Source organism: Capricornis sumatraensis, chromosome 2, assembly GCF_032405125.1.
Source record: "Capricornis sumatraensis isolate serow.1 chromosome 2, serow.2, whole genome shotgun sequence".
In the NCBI taxonomy this organism is placed as follows: Eukaryota; Metazoa; Chordata; class Mammalia; order Artiodactyla; family Bovidae; genus Capricornis; species Capricornis sumatraensis.
Window position 1 is genome coordinate 203,825,164 of NC_091070.1, and position 20,434 is coordinate 203,845,597.

Sequence of the window (20,434 nt, forward strand, 5' to 3'; positions counted from 1 at the left end):
TTCAATACCTATTCAACAAAAATTCAGTATAATAAGCAAACTTGGTATTACAGTTTAACTGGCAGGGTTTTTTTCCTTAGTGGTACATAAAATAATGCATATATAAACCAGACAGTTTACTCTTAGGTGCAATCCAGTTTCATTGCGTGCTTAGTCGCTCAGTCATGTCTGACAATTTGCCCATGGACTGTAGCCCTCCAGGCTTCCCTGCTCGTGGGATTCTTCAGGCAAGAATACTGGAGTGGGTAGCCATTCCCTTCTCCAGGGGGTCTTCCTGACCCAGGGATTGAACCAGGGTCTCCTGCACTGCATGCAGATTCTTTACCATCTGAGCCACCAATTTCATTAGGAAGCACCCAGAAGACCATCAGCTTCAGAGCCCATCCACACTTATGCTTAAGCATTGCCTTCTGATGTCTGGATTAAATTGAAGCTCCAGAAATGAGAATTCCTCCTTCTCAGGCCTTGGACATAGATGAAATCAGATAACCCAGTCACTGGCTCAGCACTAGCCAAGCAAAATTATTCTTCAAATAACTTGGCTCTCAAGTTATTTCATTGGTACAAGGCCTGACATAATCTGGATCACTCACTTAGAAAAACAAATTCTAGAGAAAGTGTCTTGTGACCTTAACTGAGACATTTCTGGTCAGGGTTTCAGGAGAACAGAGGAGGGCTCACCACCCATCAAAGAGAAATTAAAGACAGCAAAGATTATTGTTTGCACAATAAATAGAAAAGACATAGAAACCTTCCTTTTAAAAAACAAGCTATCTGGGGGCTTCTTTTAAAAACAGGTCCCGTGGTGAAGGCTTTGTCTTCTAATGCAGGGGGTGCAGGTTCAGTCCCTGCTTGGGGAGCTAAGATCCCATGTGCCTTGCAGCCAAAACATAAAACAGAAGCCACAATTCCCTGATGGCACAGTGGATAAGAATCTGCCTGCCAATGCAGGAGACACGGGTTCGATCCCTGGTCCAGAAGGATCCCACATGCATTGGAGCAGCTAGGCCAGTGCACCATAGCCACTGAGCCTGCACTCTGGAGCCCAGGAGCTGTAACTACGGAACCCATGTTTCACAACATGAGAGGGCGCCGCAGTGAGAAGCCCCGCGCATCACTGCTGGAGAACAGCCCCCACTCACTGCAACCCGAGTGGAGGCTGTGCAGCAATGAAGACCCAGCACAGCCAAAAATAAAATACATATTTTTTTAAAATCTGCTCTACATAAAAACCAAGAAATGGGGTCCCCCACCCTTGCCCTGCCCGCTTGCCTGGATGTCAACTTCAGTTCCTCCCTTCCCCTCAGACTATGTCTCATCGATCACCAGGTCTTGCTGATGCCTCCCTCTTAGCATTTCTTACATTTAGCTGCCCCTTTCTATCCACGTTGCCGCCTGTATATTTATGTCAGTAGAGCAATAGTGTAGATTACTGGTCAAGACAATGGGTTTCAAAGTTAGACACCCCAGGGTTTAGAAACCTAGCTTCTGAGTCATCATCTATGTGTGACCTTGAGCAAACTGCTTCCCTGGTTTACACCTCAAGTTTGCCACATATAAAACAAAGATAACAGTAATCTCATAAAGCTGTTGATAGTATTAAACAAGATAACATCCATAAAGTATTTTGATAATGCTGCTGCTAAGTCACATCAGTAGCGTTCGACTCTGTGCGACCCCACAGACAGCAGCCCACCAGGCTCCTCTGTCCCTGGGATTCTCCAGGCAAGAATACTGGAGTGGGTTGCCATTTCCTTCTCCAATATAGGCATGCTAAGTCGCTTCAGTCGTGTCCGACTCTGTGCGACCCCATGGACAGCAGCCCACCAGGCTCCCCTGTCCACAGGATTCTCCAGGCAAGAATACTGGAGTGGGTTGCCATTCCCTTCTCCATTGTCTGAAAGGTAACCAAAGGTAATTAAACCCAGAAGCAAGCTGAGAAAAAAAGAAAAAAAAAAAAACCTATCTGGTCTCATCACTTCATGGCAAATAAATGGTTAAACAGTGAAAAAAAAAAAAAAAAAAGAAATAGAACTACTTCTATTACTGCTTTTTGAGTTAGTATTCCCATGCTGGTTCCAAGGGCAGGGAGAATTTCCTGACAGCCAAATGTACATCTTTGTTATAGATAAAGTTAGTTTTAACTCTTGGAGACTCTCACCCCCTTTTCACTAGATGATCATGGTCAGGAAACCTACAGCAGAGTAAATCTTTCCCTTTTCTCTAGGAAAATAATTTGCACATCATGCCCAGGAAAGTCCAATGGTCTGTTTCACACTTTTTCAACAGAATTGTTGTAAGTGAAATTCTTACCCAGCACCATCTCTTCTGGCAATAAATAAGCCACGTCTGACTATTCTCTTAAGTTTCCTTTTCTTACGGTTCTACTCTGTCTAGAACAAAAATATTTCAGCTCCTCCAAGTTTCTATTCCCTCTTTTCCTGAATTTATATAGAAGGAGTGAAGAGAATCTGTGGAAAAGAAGTTTCATTTCAAAAATTGTGCCAAAACTTTCCCCTAGAAGAGTTTCTCTTCTTTCTCATTCATGTGGACTGATGGGGCACTATTTCACGGAGCTTCTCCAATTAACTTAAAATACTTGGAAGTAATATGTACAATATTAATATTCTTCAGGCTCTGATGCCCATCTTATGGCTTACAATGGTGAATTATTTGCCAGGAATTAAACATAAATAAATTTAGTAGGTAAAGAGGTGAAATTTGGCCCTGTGGGGCCCTGAAAGTCAAAGATAATAATTATAAAAGCAGTAAGAAGTGGTGAAATCAATTGTGACATTTGTTCTTCTGAATATATAATTTACAAATAAGTTACAAATTATATAGCGGTATTTCATATAAAATATACACCTCCATTCTACTCATGTATAGTTGAACAGCAGTAAGAACAAAGAGATAGACTATGCATATGAAAATGTCCCTATTTTGTTCCAAGCATTTCTAAGTAATACAGGTAAACTCTCCCAATAAGGGTGAACTGAGAGGAATTCTCTTCCACAGACCACAGGGGTTTCTTTTGCATAGCCCTAGTTTCAGCTTGATCAGCTGATTTCATGAGCAGACATTAACTACAGATTTATAATATTTTTTCTACACGTATTAACCCCACATTGGCAGAGGATTTCTTTCTCAGGCATAGTCCCAGCTTCATAACCATAATCCCATGTTAGTTCTGTTTTGCTTTCACATATCTGTTGCTGAAGTATTTTGATAATACTTGACCATAAGGATATCTTCAGATCTAGAATTAATCTCTCCCCTGGACTACTGAAACAGCCTTCTAACTGGCCTCCCTGCATGCACATTTACTTGTCTACCTAACTTTCCACATTATTACCAATGTGAGTTTTCTAGAATCTGATTCACTCCCTACTTAAAAATCCTTCTATGGATCCTACTGCCCTCGGGATAAAGTGCAAGCTTCCTAGTGGTACACAAGACCCTTTATTACCTGACCCCTGCTAACCTTCTCAACTTCAGGTCCCATCATTTACTCCCTGGACCACTCTCTACAGAGCCAGACACGAGCAGGATCAGACTGTGAAGCCATTAAGATTTTATCCTATCTGTATTGACAAAAGCCCTCCAGGAGAATATGATCATAATTGTATAAATACAACCTCAAAGCAAAACCCTTAAGTGTCAATGACCTCTTCAACTAACATTGATTTTTTTTTTTTGGTTAGAGTTACTCCTATGCATGTTGATATTATTATAAACAATCTCTGTTTATATAAATTTCCCAATTGGTTTGACACAATACAAAGTAAAAATCACGTCGGAAGCTGTAACATAAAATTTGACCAACTTACAACAAGATACACACACACATGCCCCCATGGGTAGCATTTCTCTGATTATAATATGGACAACATGATTTATCTCACTTTCCTATATCAAGTTTTTTCTTAATATTTAAGTGTATAACTTTCTATATTTTTTCAAAAGAAAAATGCTTGAAGAATTTAAAAGAATATTAAAATTCTAATCCTAATGTAATTTTAATTCTAACCCAATAGTTACAATAATAGTGTTAATAGTAGCTAATGCTTGTGTTTGTTGTTGTTGTTGCTGAGAGGCTGAATTTCCAAGTCTTGATGGGGAAATAATGTATTGCTATGAATTCTGCGACACACCCATTTAAGAGCATAGGAGCTCTTTCCTGTTTCCACAATGAGCTGAAAACTGCCAATGCCTGCTCTAAGCAAATCCTTCCCTGTGCTAGCTGGGGAAGTTGGGTTAAGTCTTCATTTTCCCCTTTATGTGTTTGGAGATGGCCTCCTTTCTCTGATATAGTCATGTGAAGAGCGATCTTTTACATAAGGTTCTGAAAATGGATAGATGATACAATCATATTAAAAGCCCCTCCAGCATCTTAAGGAACAATCACAAATTCATACATCCTGATCCTGACCCAGGAATAACATTTACCAATGTTATACATACCCTTTCTCTAGAGAAATATTGACTTCACCTGCATTTAGAAAAGAGTTCTCTGATTTTCTAAAGATATCATTCTCAACTGAAACTTTTCTCTTTTTTTTCTTTCTTTTTTTAAATTTAAATTTATTTATTTTAATTGGAGGCTAATTACTTTACAATATTGTATTGGTTTTGCCATACATCAACATGAATCCACCACGGGTATACACGTGTTCCCCATCCTGAACCCCCCTCCTTCCTCCCTCCCCGTACCATCCCTCTGGGTGATCCCAGTGCACCAGCCCCAAGCATCCTGTATCATGCATCGAACCTGGACTGGCAATTTGTTTCATATATGATATTATACATGTTTCAATGCCATTCTACCAAATCATCCCACCCTCTTCCTCTCCCACAGAGTCCAAAAGACTATTCTTTACATCTGTGTCTCTTTTGCTGTCTCATACAGGGTTATCATTACCATCTTTCTAAATTCCATATATATGCATTAGTATACTGTATTGGTGTTTTTCTTTCTGGCTTACTTCACTCTGTATAATAGGCTCCAGTTTTATCCACCTCATTAGAACTGATTCAAATGTATTCTTTTTAATGGCTGAGTAATACTCCATTGTGTATATGTACCACAGCTTTCTTATCCATTCATCTGCTGATGAACATCTAAGTTGCTTCCATGTCCTGGCTATTATAAACAGTGCTGCGATGAACATTGGGGTACACATGTCAACTGAGACTTTTCTAATGAAATGGATGTTTTCATTTTTCCAATTAACCTTTACATGAACAATTTCTGATAAAATACAGCCAATTAGTAAATAAACATATGAAAAAGCATTAACAGTGGCAACCAAGGAAAAACAAACAACAGTAACATTCACTTTTCCCTAATGAGTGACAAGCTAAATTGGAAAGCAATTTGGTACATTAAAGTAAAACGTTTAAATACTTTGACCTCTCCTAGGATTTTATCCCATAATAGTAATCCAAAATAATGGAAACATCATTTACACAATGATGTTTGATGTCCATCCAGTATATAGTAAGTTAAAAGCCACATAGATGAATAAGTATAAGGAAATATCCATTCAATGGAAGAATATTAAACAGTAACTAAAATTTTTATTAGTGGATGAGATTTTCAAATGTTGATTATCAGTGTTCTTGTAGCTGAATGACAATGATGGTTTATTTTAAAAGACTATGCAATGACATGGGAAATGGTTATGATACATTAAATAAGAATACAAGGTTAAAAGTTATATTGAGCTAGGACTGCAATCCATTCGCTTTTACAGCAAACACATAACCCAGCCATATATAACCAGTTAACTGTTGAGTTAACATTCGAAATACAGTAGCCATTTCAATGTTGCTAAAATCCGTTAGTTCTTTTTTTAAAGGGTTTTTTATTGTGGCAAAAGTCACACCATATAAAACATACTATTTTAACCATAGTTACCTGTGCAGTTCAGTGGCAGTACGTACATTCATGTTGCTGCGCAACTGTCACCACCATCCATCTCCCTAACGTTAAGGCCTGCCCTCAAGGCCACAGAAGCGGAACCTGGAACCAAGGTCACCTCCGAACCTGACTGAGCCCTTTTGTGCATGTGTGCTAAGTCACTTCAGTCGTGTCTGGCTCTTTGCGACCCTATGGTCTGTAGCACACCAACTCCTCTGCTCATAGGATTCTCCAGGCAAGAATACTGGAGTAGGTTGCCATGCCCTCGTCGTGGGGATCTTCCCAGCTCAGGGATCGAACCTGCCTCTCAGGCAGATTCTTTACCACTGAACCACCAGGCAAGTCTGAGTCCTTTTGTAAAGGGAAAAGTGGAAGTGAAGTCACTCAGGTGTGTCCAACTCCTTGCGACCCCATGGACTGTAGCCTACCAGGTTTCTCCATCCATGGGATTTTCCAGGCAAGGATACTGGAGTGGGTTGCCATTTCCTTCTCCAGGAGATCTTCCCAACCCAGGGACTGAACCCAGGTCTCCCACATTGTAGGCAGACGCTTCACCATCTGAGCCACCGGGGAAGTCCTGCTGCCAAAAGCCCCTCTGATCATCACTAACAAGCTCCAGCTCAGTTCAGTCGCTCAGGCGTGTCCGACTCTCTGCAACCCCATGAACTGCAGCACGCCAGGCCTCCCTGTCCATCACCAACTCCCGGAGTCTACCCAAACTCATGTCCATCGAGTCAGTGATGCCATCCAGCCATCTCATCCTCCGCTGTCCCCTTCTCCTCCTGCCCCCAATCCCTCCCAGCATCAGGGAGTCAGCTCTTCTCATCAGGTGGCCAAAGTATTGGAGTTTCAGCTTCAGCATCAGTCCTTCCAATGAACACCCAGGACTGATCTCCTTTAGGATGGACTGGTTGCTGACTCCCAATTAAGCTAAGGTGCCCACTCCAGTAAACACTCTATTGTGCCCCAATCAATTGCCTAACACCAACCTTCCAGGAGTAATTTTCTTTGTCTTGAGGTTATAAAAATTGGCTATTTACCCCCCAAAACTGTCAACTCAGGAGGTTGGCCCACTGTGCTCCCAGTGTCCACATTATCTCTGCTCTTTGTTCTTAATAAACTCACTACCTTCTGAAATGCTCTGTGTCTGGAAATTCTTTTCCAATCCATGCTCGGAATGCCTCAACACCTAATTTTTTTACCTTCCTAAACAGAAACTCTGTCCTCATTAAATATCAACTCCCCATTCCCCTCCCCTACCCCACTCCCACCCTCTTGTCTGGCATCTACCAGTATACTTTCTGACTCCATGAATTTGACTGTTTTAGGTATCTGCTGTAAGTGGAATCAAACAGGAGTAGCCTGCACCTAATGTATATTGGAATGCATTTTTAATTTTATATTTACTTATTTATTTTTGGCTGCACTGCCTCTTTGTTGCTGCACGCAGGTCTTCTCTGGTTACTTCGACGGGGGGTTTCTCTCTAGTTTCAGTGCAAGGGTTCCTCATTGCAGTGGCTTCTCTTGCTGCAGTCCATGGGCTCTAGACACACGGTCTTCAGCAGTTGCGGCACATGGGCTTAGTTTCTCCAAAGCATGTGGGATTTTCCTGGACCAGGAGTTGAACTCATGTCCGCTGCAATGCCAGGGGGATTCTTAACCACTGGACCACTAGGGAAGTCCCTGGAATGCATTTGAATATATGTCCTACAAACAGATATTACCATTTTTCCCTCTATGCTATAAGTAGGTTCTCATTAGTTATTTTATATATACTAGTATATACATGTTTAAAAAAAAAAACTGGTTTAAAATTCACCATTCAAAAAACAAAGATCATGGCATCCAGTCCCATCACTTCATGGCAAATTTGTTGTTCAGTCTCTCAGTCGTGTCTGACTCTTTGCAACCCCCACGCATTTGCAGCATGCCAGGCTTCCTTGACCTTCACCATCTCCAGGAGTTTGCTCAAATTCATGTACACTGAGTCAGTGATGACATCCAACCATCTTGTCCTCTGTCGTCCCCTTCTCTTCCTAGCTTCTCTTTGCCAGCATCAGGATCTTTTCCAGTGAGTCAGTTCTTCACATCAGGTGGCCAAAGTATTGGAGCTTCAGCTTCAGCATCAGTCCTTCCAATGAATATTAAGGACTGATCTCCTTTAGGATGGACTAGTTAGATCTCCTTGCAGTCCAAGGGGCTCTCAAGAGTCTCCTCCAACACCACAGTTCAAAAGCATCAATTCTTTGGTGCTCACCCTTCTTTATAGTCCAACTCTCACATCCATACATGACTACTGGAAAAACCATAGCTTTGACTATACTGTTGGCAAAGCAATGTCTCTGCTTTTCAATATGCTGTTTAGGTTTGTCATAGCTTTTCTTCCAAGGAGCAAGCATCTTTTAATTTCATGTTTGCAGTCACTGTCCATAGTGATTTTGTAACCCAAGAAAATAAAGTCTGTCACTATTTACATTGTTTCCCCATGTATTTGCCATGAAGTAATGGGACTGGATGCCATGATCTTCATTCTTGGAATGCTGAGTTTTAAGCCAGCTTTTTCGCTCTCCTCTTTCACCCTCATCAAGAAGCTCTTTAGTTCCTCTTCACTTTCTGCCATAAGGGTGGTGTCATCTGCATATCTGAAGTTATTGATAGTTCTCCCACCAATCTTAATTCCAGCTTATGCTTCATCCAGCCCAGCATTTTCACATGATGTACTCTGCATATAAGTTAAATAAGCAGGGTGACAATATACAGCCTTGACGTACTCCTTTCCCAATTTTGAACCAATCTGTTGATCCATGTCTGGTTCTATTGCATTGCAAATAGATGGGGTAAAAATGCAAACAGTGACAGAAAAAGCTCCCAAGCACTTCCCAAAGCCAAACTTGCACCAAAAAACAAAAGGTCATGGCCACAGGTGATCTGCTGCCTGTTTGATCCACTACAGCTTTCTGAATCCTGGCAAAACCACTCTATCTGAGAAGTATGCTCAGTAAATCAATGAGATGCGCCAAAACTGCAATGCCTGCAGCAGACATTGGTCAATAGAAAGGACACAATTCTTCTCCATGATAATGCCTGACCGCAGGTTGCACAACCAATGCTTCAAAAGTTGAACGAATTGGTCTGCGAAATTTTGCCTCATCTGCCATATTCACCTGACCTCCCACCAACCGACTACCATGTCTTAAGCATCTTGACAACTTTTTGCAGGAAAAATGCTTCCACAACGAGTAGGAGGCAGAAAATGCTTCCAAGATTTCATTGAATCCCAAAGCATGGATTTTTACGCTACAGGAATAAACAAACCTATTTCTCAAAATAGGCAAAAATGTGCCGATTTTAATGATTCCTATTTTGATTAATAAACGTGTTTGAGCCTACTTATAATGATTTAAAATTCTTCGTCCAAAACTGCAATTACTTTTGGACCAACCTAGTAGTTCTCCAACCAGGGATGGAACCCAGGCCCCTAAAGTAGAAGTTCAGAGTCCGAACCACTGGACTGCTGGGGCATTCCTTGCTCTAATCTTTATTATTCCTTTCCTCTCAGTGACTTTGGTTTTAGTTTGTTCATTTTCTAATTCCTTAAATTGTAAAGCTAGGTTGTTAATTGGAGATCACACTTCTTTTTTTACTGTACACATTTATAGTTATAAACTTCTCCTTAGCACTGCTTTCACCATATCTGATGTTTTTTTCTTTTAATTTTAAAGATTAAGGTATGATTGACATAAGTTTTGACAGGTATTTTTGTTTTCATTCATCTCTAAATATTTTCTGATTTCTCCTGTGATTTCTTCTTTGATCCGTTGATTGTTTGAGTGTGTTAATTTCCACAAATCTGAGAATTTCCCCATTTTACTTGTTATTGGTTTCTAACTTCATCCTGCTGTGTCAAAGAAGATATTTTGTATGATATCTCAAATCCCCTGAGACTGCATCTATGGCCTAACGTACACTCTGTCCTGGAAAATGCCCCACATGCCCTTGAGAAGAATGTTATACTGTTGTTGTTGGGCAGAGCATGCTGTGTACGTTGTTAGGTCTAGTTGGTTGACTGTGTTTTGTCTTCTTTTTCCCCCATTTTCTGTCTGGTTGTTCTTATTGTGACTTTCATTCCAAGACAGTTTGCTTTTATTTCAGTTTTTGCCAGCCCACATTCATGCCTATAATTGGCAATACAGTTTTATACCAATTCTTATCTAACCATAAACAGAATCACAAGGAGCAAGATAATTTCTAAGGCTACAGTCTATTTTTGGTCTTGCCTAATCATGTGTTTCTTATGCTTCAAGAACCCTCTTCGCTTAATACTAGAGTTCCCAGGCACATTATTATCATCCATTTGATCTTAATTATGTGTGTCATCAGAGCCTGCTCACCGCTGTCTCTTGGACTGTTCTCCTTTGCATCTTCAGACTCTATTCCAATTCAACCTTGAATTTGATAAAATATTTTCCTTAGGTGGAGTCTATGTGTGGTAGTTTTTCTGAATCCTTGTATGTTTGAAAATGTTTTCCTTTGAAACAAACCCACAGGTATAGAGAACAAACTAGTGGTTACCAGTGGGAAAAGGATGGAGGGACAATATAGGGATGGGAGATCAAGAGGTACAAACTATTGGGTGTAAGATGAGCTACAGGAATGTATTGTACAACACAGGGAATGTAGCCAAAATTTTGTAATAACTGTAAATGGAGTATAACCTTTAAAATTGTATAAATACATTTACGGAGGAGAAACAACTAAACTTCTTTTAAAAGAAATAAAAATGTTTTGTTTTGTTTTTGTACTGCCAGATGGATCCTGTCCTTGCTGGATTTAGGATTATTTAATCACAGAGCCCATTTCCCTCAATAGTCTGTAGACATTCAACTACATTTTCTCTTTAATTGTTATAAAAGAAATATCCAGGGCTTCCCCAGCAGTACAGTGACTAAGAATCTGCTTGGAAATGCAGGGGACACGAGTTCAATCCCTGGTCTGGAAGATTCCACGTGCCTCGGAGCAGCTAAGCTTATGCATAGCAACTACTGAGCCCATGCACCACAATTACTGAAACCTGCATGTAGAGCCTGGGCGCACAACAAGGGAAGCCACAGCAATGAGGAGCCTACGCACCGCCACAAAGAGTGTCTCCCTGCTCACCACAGCTTGACAAAGGCTGAGTGCCGCAACCAAGACCCAGGGCAACTGAAAAATAATAGTTATTATAAAATAAAAAGAAAAGAAATATTCAATGTAAGGCAGAGTCTTTTTTCCTTCTGTAGGTAACCTGATCTTTTTATAAAAGTTTGTAAGATTTTTTTTTTCTCTTGATCCTTAAAATTTAATGTCTTTTTGCCTTTGAAAAAAAATCATGCCTAAGATTAGCTGAGCACTTTGCATCTAGAGGCTCCCTTTTCTTAAAATTCAGGAGGTTTTCATCTAAAATCTATCTTTTCCACTTGACTATCTATACTCATATGCATTTTTCATATATAGGCCAAAGGACTGGAATTTGCCTGGGTTTTTCAATGGCCAAGTAAGCCCACGTTCAACTGGACAAAGCTGTATTTTTCTATTTGTGCTTTAAGTATGATTTCTCCTTTTCCTTTTCTACACTCTGTAATTCCTGTTATTAGCATGTTCAAGCTTCCCAGTCCTATCATTTGAGTCAGCCATCATTTTTCACTCATGATTTCAATTTCTTTGTATTTTTACTCTGTATCATGAGAATTTTTTAAGTTGAGCATCAATCAGAATGTTAAATCAGTTCTCATCTCTGATCATAGTTCTTAATTCATTTGCCAATTTTCTTTTGGCTTGCTTGCTCTGTTTCGTTTTGTTTTTCGCTGTGCTGCTTGGCCTGTGGAATCTTTGTTCCCCGACTAGTGACTGAACCCAGGCCACCGCAGTGAAAGCCCTGAGTCCTAACCGCTGGACCGCCAGGGGATTCCGGACAAGTTTTTTAATTTAGAAATTATGTCTTGCAGTGCGGGAAAATCTGTGTTGAAGTTCAGCTGTATCACCCTTAGAGTTCTTACTGTACCTTTGTTTCAATTTATCACTCACGGGCTCCACCTCAAGAGGACCCTCTGTTGCGATTGCTCAGCTTTGTCTCTCTCCTCTAAAATGCTGTCCCCCTTAAATGGACAATTCATGTGTGAGCTGGAGATTCCCATGTAGGTCTGACAATCCAGCAAAAGGTGAAAGTCATGCAAGTTCGTGTTCTGAAAAGCCAATAACAAACTGGCTAGTAATAATGACCGCTCCTTTGCTTTCTGGCCTCTTCTCGGGTATAAGTTAAGACTACTGTTCATCTCTCAGCTGAAATAGGTACCACCCACCTTCCAAGATTGCCAGCAAGATCAGACTTCCCCCAAAGACCATACATAGCAGGAAATAGAGCAAATGAAAAGCTCGATCACTCTCACTTAAAAATTTAACATCATGAGCAAAAGGCCTCGTTAAACAAAATTAGAATAAACAACATATATTGAAGAAAGATTTGTAATATACATCAGAATATAGATACCATTATCACATAAATAAAGCACGCAAGTCAACGGAAATAACCCTATATCCCACTTTTTAGATGAGTGTTCCTTAATTCAACAAACAAGACATACAAATGACCAATACATATGGAAACATATTCAGATTCACCAGTAAAGAAGTATAGGCATAAGCACCAAGGTATCATTTTTCACCCATTAAACTGGCTCTTCTTTTCTTCGGGATAATAGCAGTGTTGGCAAAGGTGGAGTGAGGAGGATGCTCTCATGTTGGCAGAAGCATATATATATTGATACATTTTGGGGGAAGCCATTTGGAAGCAATTTTATGTATAAGAAACCTTAAAGTATCCACACCCTTTGTAGTTAGTGTTGCTTTTGCTTGTCTGGCAACAGCACCTTAATTTTCTTTGAGGAAATACAGACCTGGTAGGATTTTCAAACAGTGCCCTGTGCTCCTTTGCTCAAGAGGAAAGCACATAAGCCAGGCTAAGTCAACCAGATTCTCTTTCTTAGGAATCTGAATCTTGAGACGACGATGATGACTGCTAATAGTAGCAGTAACATCTACTGAATTCTCACTCTGTTCTAGGCACTGTATTGTGCATTTTATAGCCTTGTAAACAACTCTTGTCAGTGAGGTACATTACTATGTCTATTTTGCAGATGGAACTAATAATACTAATTATATTATTAGTATAATAATTAGTATACTACTACTACTAATATTATTATTACTAATAAGATTACTATTACTATGATATTACTACTACTATTAATATTACTATTAATATTATTAGTAGTTACTAATAATATTCACCAAGATCAATAATCACTGAAGATATCTTAAAGATACTGTATTCATTATCTAGTGCTGCAAAACAAATTACACCAAAACTCACTGGCTTAAAATGACAAACATTAACCTTGAAGTTAACATAAGTCATGAATTCAAGAGGTCCTTAGCTGATGCTTCCTGCTCAGGGTCTCTCAGGATTGCAGTCAAAATGTCAACCAAAGCTGCAGTCATATGAAAGCTTGACTGGAACTAGGGAATTGCTCTCATGATGGCCCACTGACAAGGCTGTTGGCAGGAAGGACCCCACCACCCAGGGCCTCTCCATGGGGCTGCTAGATAGGCTCAAGACATGGCAGCTGCAGGCTTTCCTTAGATCAAGTGATCAATGAGAAATCAAGGTGAAAGTCACAGTGTTTTCTGTGCCTAGATTCAGAAGTCACAGACCATTATTTCTGCCATATTTTACTCATCAGATGTAAATTGCTAAGTACAGCCCACATGATATAAAACGGGATTGGGCTCCACTTCTTGAAAGAAGGATTACCAGAAAAACTCGCATGCATCTTTGAAAACTGCCACAGATACCACCCATTAGTTCTGCTTCATAGATCAGCAGATCTTCCCTGGGTCCCATCCACTCTATGGCTTGTTCAGCCTTTTGTTTCTTTGAATTACAGTCCTTGAAAATATTCCCTCACTTTTGTCTGAGTTACTCAAGCCATTTCTGTTGCTTTCTACAACAGCCTTCTTTAAAATACAAAAAAAAAAAAAAAAAAGAAAACCTGGGATTTCTCTGACAGTCCAGTGGTTAAGACTTTGCCTTCCAATGCAGGGGGTGCAGATTTGATCCCTGGTTGGGGATCTAAGATCCCACATGCCTCACAGTCAAAAAAAAAAAAAAACAGAAAATAAATAACAGAAGCAATATTGTAACAAATTCAATGAATTCTTGAAACAATGGTCTATATTTTTAAAAATCTTTAAAATAAAAAACAAACAACTCTCACCCAGTCTTCCCAGGTGAGAACTCCCACTGAAGTTCTACTTGTCTTAGCCTGGGCCCCCTACAAATCAGAATGTAAGGCAAACTTTACCTGATCAGTCTTTCCTTGGAAATATAATCCCAGGCAGTAAAAGTGAGGGGAAAAAAAGCAGGGGAGAAAAGAAAGCATATACAAGGCAGTATATTACAAAAGCAGCCACACTTTCCCCAGAACAGGCGACTGCTCGGTCACCTTTCCAGCAGGTTGTCGAGAACACCACATCCTGAAACAGGAAGGAGGAGGCGTTGATCTGCTGTCTCTCATTATTCGAGGTGTGTCCCATGGAACACTTATCATCTCACAGAGCATTATGAACTTATTGTGGGGGTCATTTCATAACACATAAAAATATCGAATACTATGTGGTACCCCTGAAACTAAAATAACCTTGTAAATGAATTCTATTTAAAGTTTTTTCAAAAGACAATGGCTAGATGTGATATCCCCAAATAATTTACATAAGGTTAGCAAACCAAGATCCAGTCTCCAGTTAAAGCTGCAGTTGATCCTGAGGCTATTTGATAGTCATCATCATTCATTGGGTTTCTTTCACTTTCAGCTAGTACTCTGGTCTAGGTTGCTTGCCTAGAGGGGTGACCCAGAGCTGCTTCCTTAGAGGGTGTTAGTCTCCAGTTGCTGTGCCTTTTTCAGGTCACGGATGCAGCAACTGACCATTCATAGTTATCACTGGGCATTGAATTACCGAGAGATGCCCCATGATTCTCCTGAGTTCCAGATATATTGCTTTCTACCCTTATTGTGTAGTAGCAACCCCAAGTCCTAATGCTAATCAAGGCAATTACCACGGCTTCTTTGGCACTTCTTTCTTTCCTGCTGGTCCACTGGCATGAGGAGCTAAAACTGCTAAGTGGGGACCACAACTTCAAATATGATGGAATTTTTACTGTGCCCCCTGGAGGAAGTGTTTTCCTCTCCCACTTTTTTTTCAGAGATGGTAAATACAGATTTTCATAATCAGGTCACTAGGATTGATAATGAGAGAGCCAGTCCAACATATACCCCTTTGTTCAGGGACCGGCGTATTTTAAGGACACAGGTCCATGATGCATGTTAAGGACGCAGAAATACATTGATTCAGCACATATACCACATGTAAGGAACAACACTATAACCCCATAAGGTATTTTCCCTAAGCTGGCGCCTTAGCTGAACTTTTACTTGGTTGTTTCACTGTTACATCAGACCAACTACTCCTAGGTGATGGGTTATATTTACCAATGAATCATGTGGTGATGAGTCTATTGCCTACTTTCCTTTGCTATAAAACAGGGCCCTTAACCTGAGGCAGTATGTAAGAGATGAACATGCTGTGAGACATCAGATAATAGTACTGGTGAAGATTATGCAATCAGAGAATGCAAATCTATCAAATCATCGATTTTAGCGAAAAGAAACTGCTGCCTCCTCCAAGATACAAGATATCCAATGTGGTCAATCAGCCGTCAGGTAGGTGGCAGGTCTCTCTGGAGAATGATGCCATATCAAGGGCTCTGCAACACTCTCTGAGGCTAGAAATACAAGTATTAAGTCAACCTTGTTGAGAAGAAGTCAGTGTAGTTGAGCCCACACAAAACTCTCATCCATGCCACCATGGCCAACATCTTTGGGCTCACCTGGCAAGTTCTAGGATGGCCAAGGAGAGAGGCAAGGGTGGAGTGGATGTGGGGAGAGTGGTGGTGATGGTGGTTTTTAAGTCTCTTCTGAAGGACATTAATGTAAGACTCAGTGGTCTGCTCACCCCAGAAGCACATCCACATAACTCTTCACCAAAACTTCTGGTCTTATTCCTTCCTAGCCATTGATTAATTGACCAAGTCATGGTTCATGGCCCAGAAATTAGCATGTGAAGGTATCTTGGGCTACACTGCTATAGGAAATCATGGCTAAGTGTACCACTTTTAGCTCTATTCACTGAAAGCATTCGCCTTCACTCTTTTGACTTTCAGGACCATCCCTGAAAGGTCTGTAATCAGGAGCAGTCCTTTTCTGGCATGCCCCAGCAAATCACACTGAACCATCAGTGAACCAGCCGAATCTTTTCATCTGCCATCAGTTGGTCACAGGGACCCCTTCATGATACCGTAGAATAAGCTGCATTGGTGGGTGACATGAGAGTCTGGGACACCTGTCTTTGTAATTTATTCATGCCTCCTAAATGATTATTTTCATCAGACTTGCGGTGCCCACTCAGTCTTATGACTCAATGGATATGTAACGATTCAGCGAAATCAGTTCGTGATAGGCAGCTACACTCACATGGTCTCTTGATGTCCTGTGGTTAAACATTGTCTCTACCAAAGTCTGGTAGCAGGCCAGGAAATATTTTTCAAATTGAGAGTGTCTCTCCAGCACAGAAGTCATAGCCCTGCTTTAAAACCTAAAAATCTGCACAAGACTGTCCACTGGAATTTAGCAGTCTGCACAGTGTCCTCACCATAAGCATAGACACCTTGGGCACTATCCTATCGGCTGGTCAAATGGCTGACACACCAGAACGGCTGGCATCACAGCCTAGATCAGCTGCCAACCCTCTGTTCCATGATCCTAGTCAAACCAGTGGAGAAGGCAATGGCAACCCACTTGAGTATTCTTGCCTGGAAAATCCCATGGACAGAGGAGCCTAGTGGGCTACAGTGCATAGGGTTGCAAAGAGTCAGGCATGACTGAGCACAACACAAGTCAAAACTGGAAGTCTTCTGAGTCACCTGATAAAGGTTAAAGCAACATCCCCAAGTATGAGAAATGCTATTAATACCATCAAAATACAGCCAAGTGTTGTGCCCCTTTCTCAGCAGTGAGAGGTATGAGGAGCAACAATTTGTCCTTTGCCTTAGAAGGAATGTCTTCTCTAGGACAGGGGGTGGCCCAAACTGTCCACAGGCCAAATACGATCCCCCTCCTATTTTTGTAAATGAAGTTCTACTGGAACACAGCCACATCCATTTGTTTCCCTATTGTCTATGGCTGACTTCACACTATCGTGGCAAAATTGAGTATGGCGATAGGTACCTTATGTCCTGCAAGGGTTAAAATATTCATTAACCATCCCTTTAAAGATAAACTTAGCCAACTCCTGCTCTAAGATAAGAGGGTCCCTAAAATACTTCACCAAGTAGCAGACACCTGAAACTTCATGAAGTTTATCTCCCATCAAGTATTTAGACTACTTGACATTTCCTGCTCATGGGTCTATGAGTAGAAGGCCACTAATACAGTGAATGGGGCTTCCCTGGTGCTCAGTGGTAGAGAATTCACCTGCAAGTGCCGGAGACTCAGGTTGGATCCCTGGGTCAGGAAGATCCCCTGGAGAAGGAAGTGGCAACCGCTGCAGTATTCCTGCCTGGGAAGTCCCATGGACAGAGGAGCCTGGTGGCCTACATTCCATGGGGTCACAAAGGAGTTGGACATGATTTAGAGACTAAACAACAATATAGTGAACATCAGGATACTCTGCAAAATTCCTGCAGACTATATACCAAGTCTACCCTGGTGGCTCAGACAGTAAAGCGTCTGCCTGCAATGCGGGAGACCCGGTTTCAATCCCCGGGTAGGGAAGATGCCCTGGAGAAGGAAATGGCACCCCACTCCAGTATTCTTGCCTGGAAAATCCCATGGATGGAGGAGCCTGGTAGGCTACAGTCCATGGGGTTGCAAAGAGTCAGACATGACTGAGCGACTTCACTTTCTTTCCGTATACTAAGTCAGAGAAAAGCAGAGCCAATTAACTTGGCCCAGAGGCAAAAGAGTGAGTATGCGCCTCTGCCTTTGTATGAGTGCATGTCTGTATTCAGTCCATTCTATGACTGGGAACTACATTTCCTGGAATCCCCTTTCCTATATGGTTCCAGGTTAGAATTTGCCAAATAAGAGAATTCACACAAGATTTGGAAGGTACAGGCAAAGCAGAAACCATTATTCCCTAGTGATTGCAGGCAAACACACAACTAGAAAAGAATGTCACAGAAGCTTCACATAAACTCTTGAGAACTGCCCCCTGTGCCACTTAGACTGAGAGGACTGGAGCTTCCCCGAGGCTTCTGGGACTGGCAGCGGTTTCCAGGCAGGCTTTGGAGAACCATGCACTGCCTGAAGAAGAGATCTCGTCTGTGAGCTTCTCTGACCTTCAGCAACAGTTGCCTTGATTTCCACTCCCCCAGCTTGACTGGCTTTTTCCACAGTTGGGTAAGCTCCTAATTCTGTATTGAAGCTTTTATTCCCAGCATACATCGAATTGCTTCTATCTTCCTAACTAAACTCTGAAAGTCTTCAATGCTGCAAATAGTTCTGGAATTTGTTTTCCAATCTGTTTGGATGCAAAAGTAGTAATGACCTCGTTGATATTGGAAAAGGGGACACTACTAGCAGTCCTTGGCATGCAGTTACTTAAATGATCACCTGTAAGGTATTCAGTTTTTTACATCAAGTATGATATTAACTGTGGGGACATTTTTGTAGCCGGCCCTTGTCTGATTAAGGAAAGTGAAGTGAAAGTGAAATCGCTCAGTCGTGTCCAACTCTTTGCGACCCCGTGGACTGTAGCCCACCAGGTTCCTCCATCCATGTGATTCTCCAGGCAAGAATACTGGAGTGGGGTGCCATTTCCTTCTCCAGGGAAATCTTCCCAACACAGGGATCAAACCCTGGTCTCCCGCACTGCGGGCAGACGCTTTAACCTCTGAGCCACCAGGGAAGTCCCTGACAATTTCTGGCTTTTTGAGTGACTTTATCATGAGAAGATATAAGGTTTTGAAATGTGCTTTTTTTTTTCTCCTGTTTCTATTTAGATGATTAGGTACTATTTGTCCGTTATTCTGCTAATGTGTACTACATAAATTTCGGGGTATTAAACCCACTTTCCATCCCTGGGATAAACTTCACTTGGCCATGTTGCATAAGCCTTTTTAAATGTAGCCGAATACAATTTAGTAGTATTCTGTTAAGGATTTTTTACATTTATATTCATTAAGGATATTGTCCTAAGGTTTTCTGTGTTTATGATGTCTTCTGTGTGGTTCTGGTATAAGAGTAACACTGCCTCATACAATGAAGTAGAAAGTGTTCCATCCTCTCTTATTTTTTGAGAGATTTTGTGAAAAATTGGTAAATATTCTCCATTAAACAATAGAATTTACCAGTGGAAAAAAAAATCACCTGTAATTGGCTAAAGTCAATGGCCTATAGAAGTCAAAGCTTTGGAAGACCGAGTAGTTATAGTAATAGGATGTTCTGGAATACTCCCTCCAAGGTGAAGCATAGTGATTGCCTTAGGCACCTTCAGTCACAAAGAAAGAAGCACATCTTTGCATTGGGCAGGCAACTGGACAGGCTGGTTAGCCCACAAGGCTGCCACAGGGAGGCAGTGTGGTATCTCGCAAAGTTCTTAGACTTCAGACAAGTCCAAGTGGATCCTGAGTCTATCTCCTCATATGTAAAACGATCATAAAAAACTTCTTCATAAGGTTATGGTGACTATACAATGAGCTAACATGTGAGAAAGCCCTTTCAAGCACACATCCTTGGGTGTGGCCCCCATCACTTTGCAATCTGATGCCAGTCCAATGACAAAACTTTCATCGACAGAATAAAAACAGCCCCACAAGGATGGCAACAATTCTAATTTTTTCTAGTGTGTGTAGATACAGAAGCGCCTGCTGCTGCTGCTAAGTCGCTTCAGTTGTGTCCGACTCTGTGCGACCCCATAGACGTGCCTATGAAACACTAATGCAGAGTTTAAAGAAGAATGCAACACCCTCCTAACTAGCACTCAAGTCAGAAACAGAATGTGGCCACTTACCTGCAAGATGACACCAGATGAGCGGCAGATGCAGGCAGAAATCAACGAAGCTTCTACCCAGAGCCCTCAGTGGAACAGCCTCGCATGCAGTGAGATTGAGTGTGCACTAACTTTCCCTGAACCTCTAAACTCTGAAAGGACGAGTTGGGGTTGTTCCAAGCTCATCCCACTCCACTTCTGAGACAGGCAAGTTGTCAACTCTCCTCCTTGTCGGGACAAGTCACATTGAGAACACCAGAGGGCAGCCACTCCCCACAGATGCTGGTGCCTGGGAAAAACAACAGCAGAAACAAGGGTGCAATGAGCCACAGTCTCCCAGAGCCCTTCTGGTCCTCCTCCTGCTCAGGC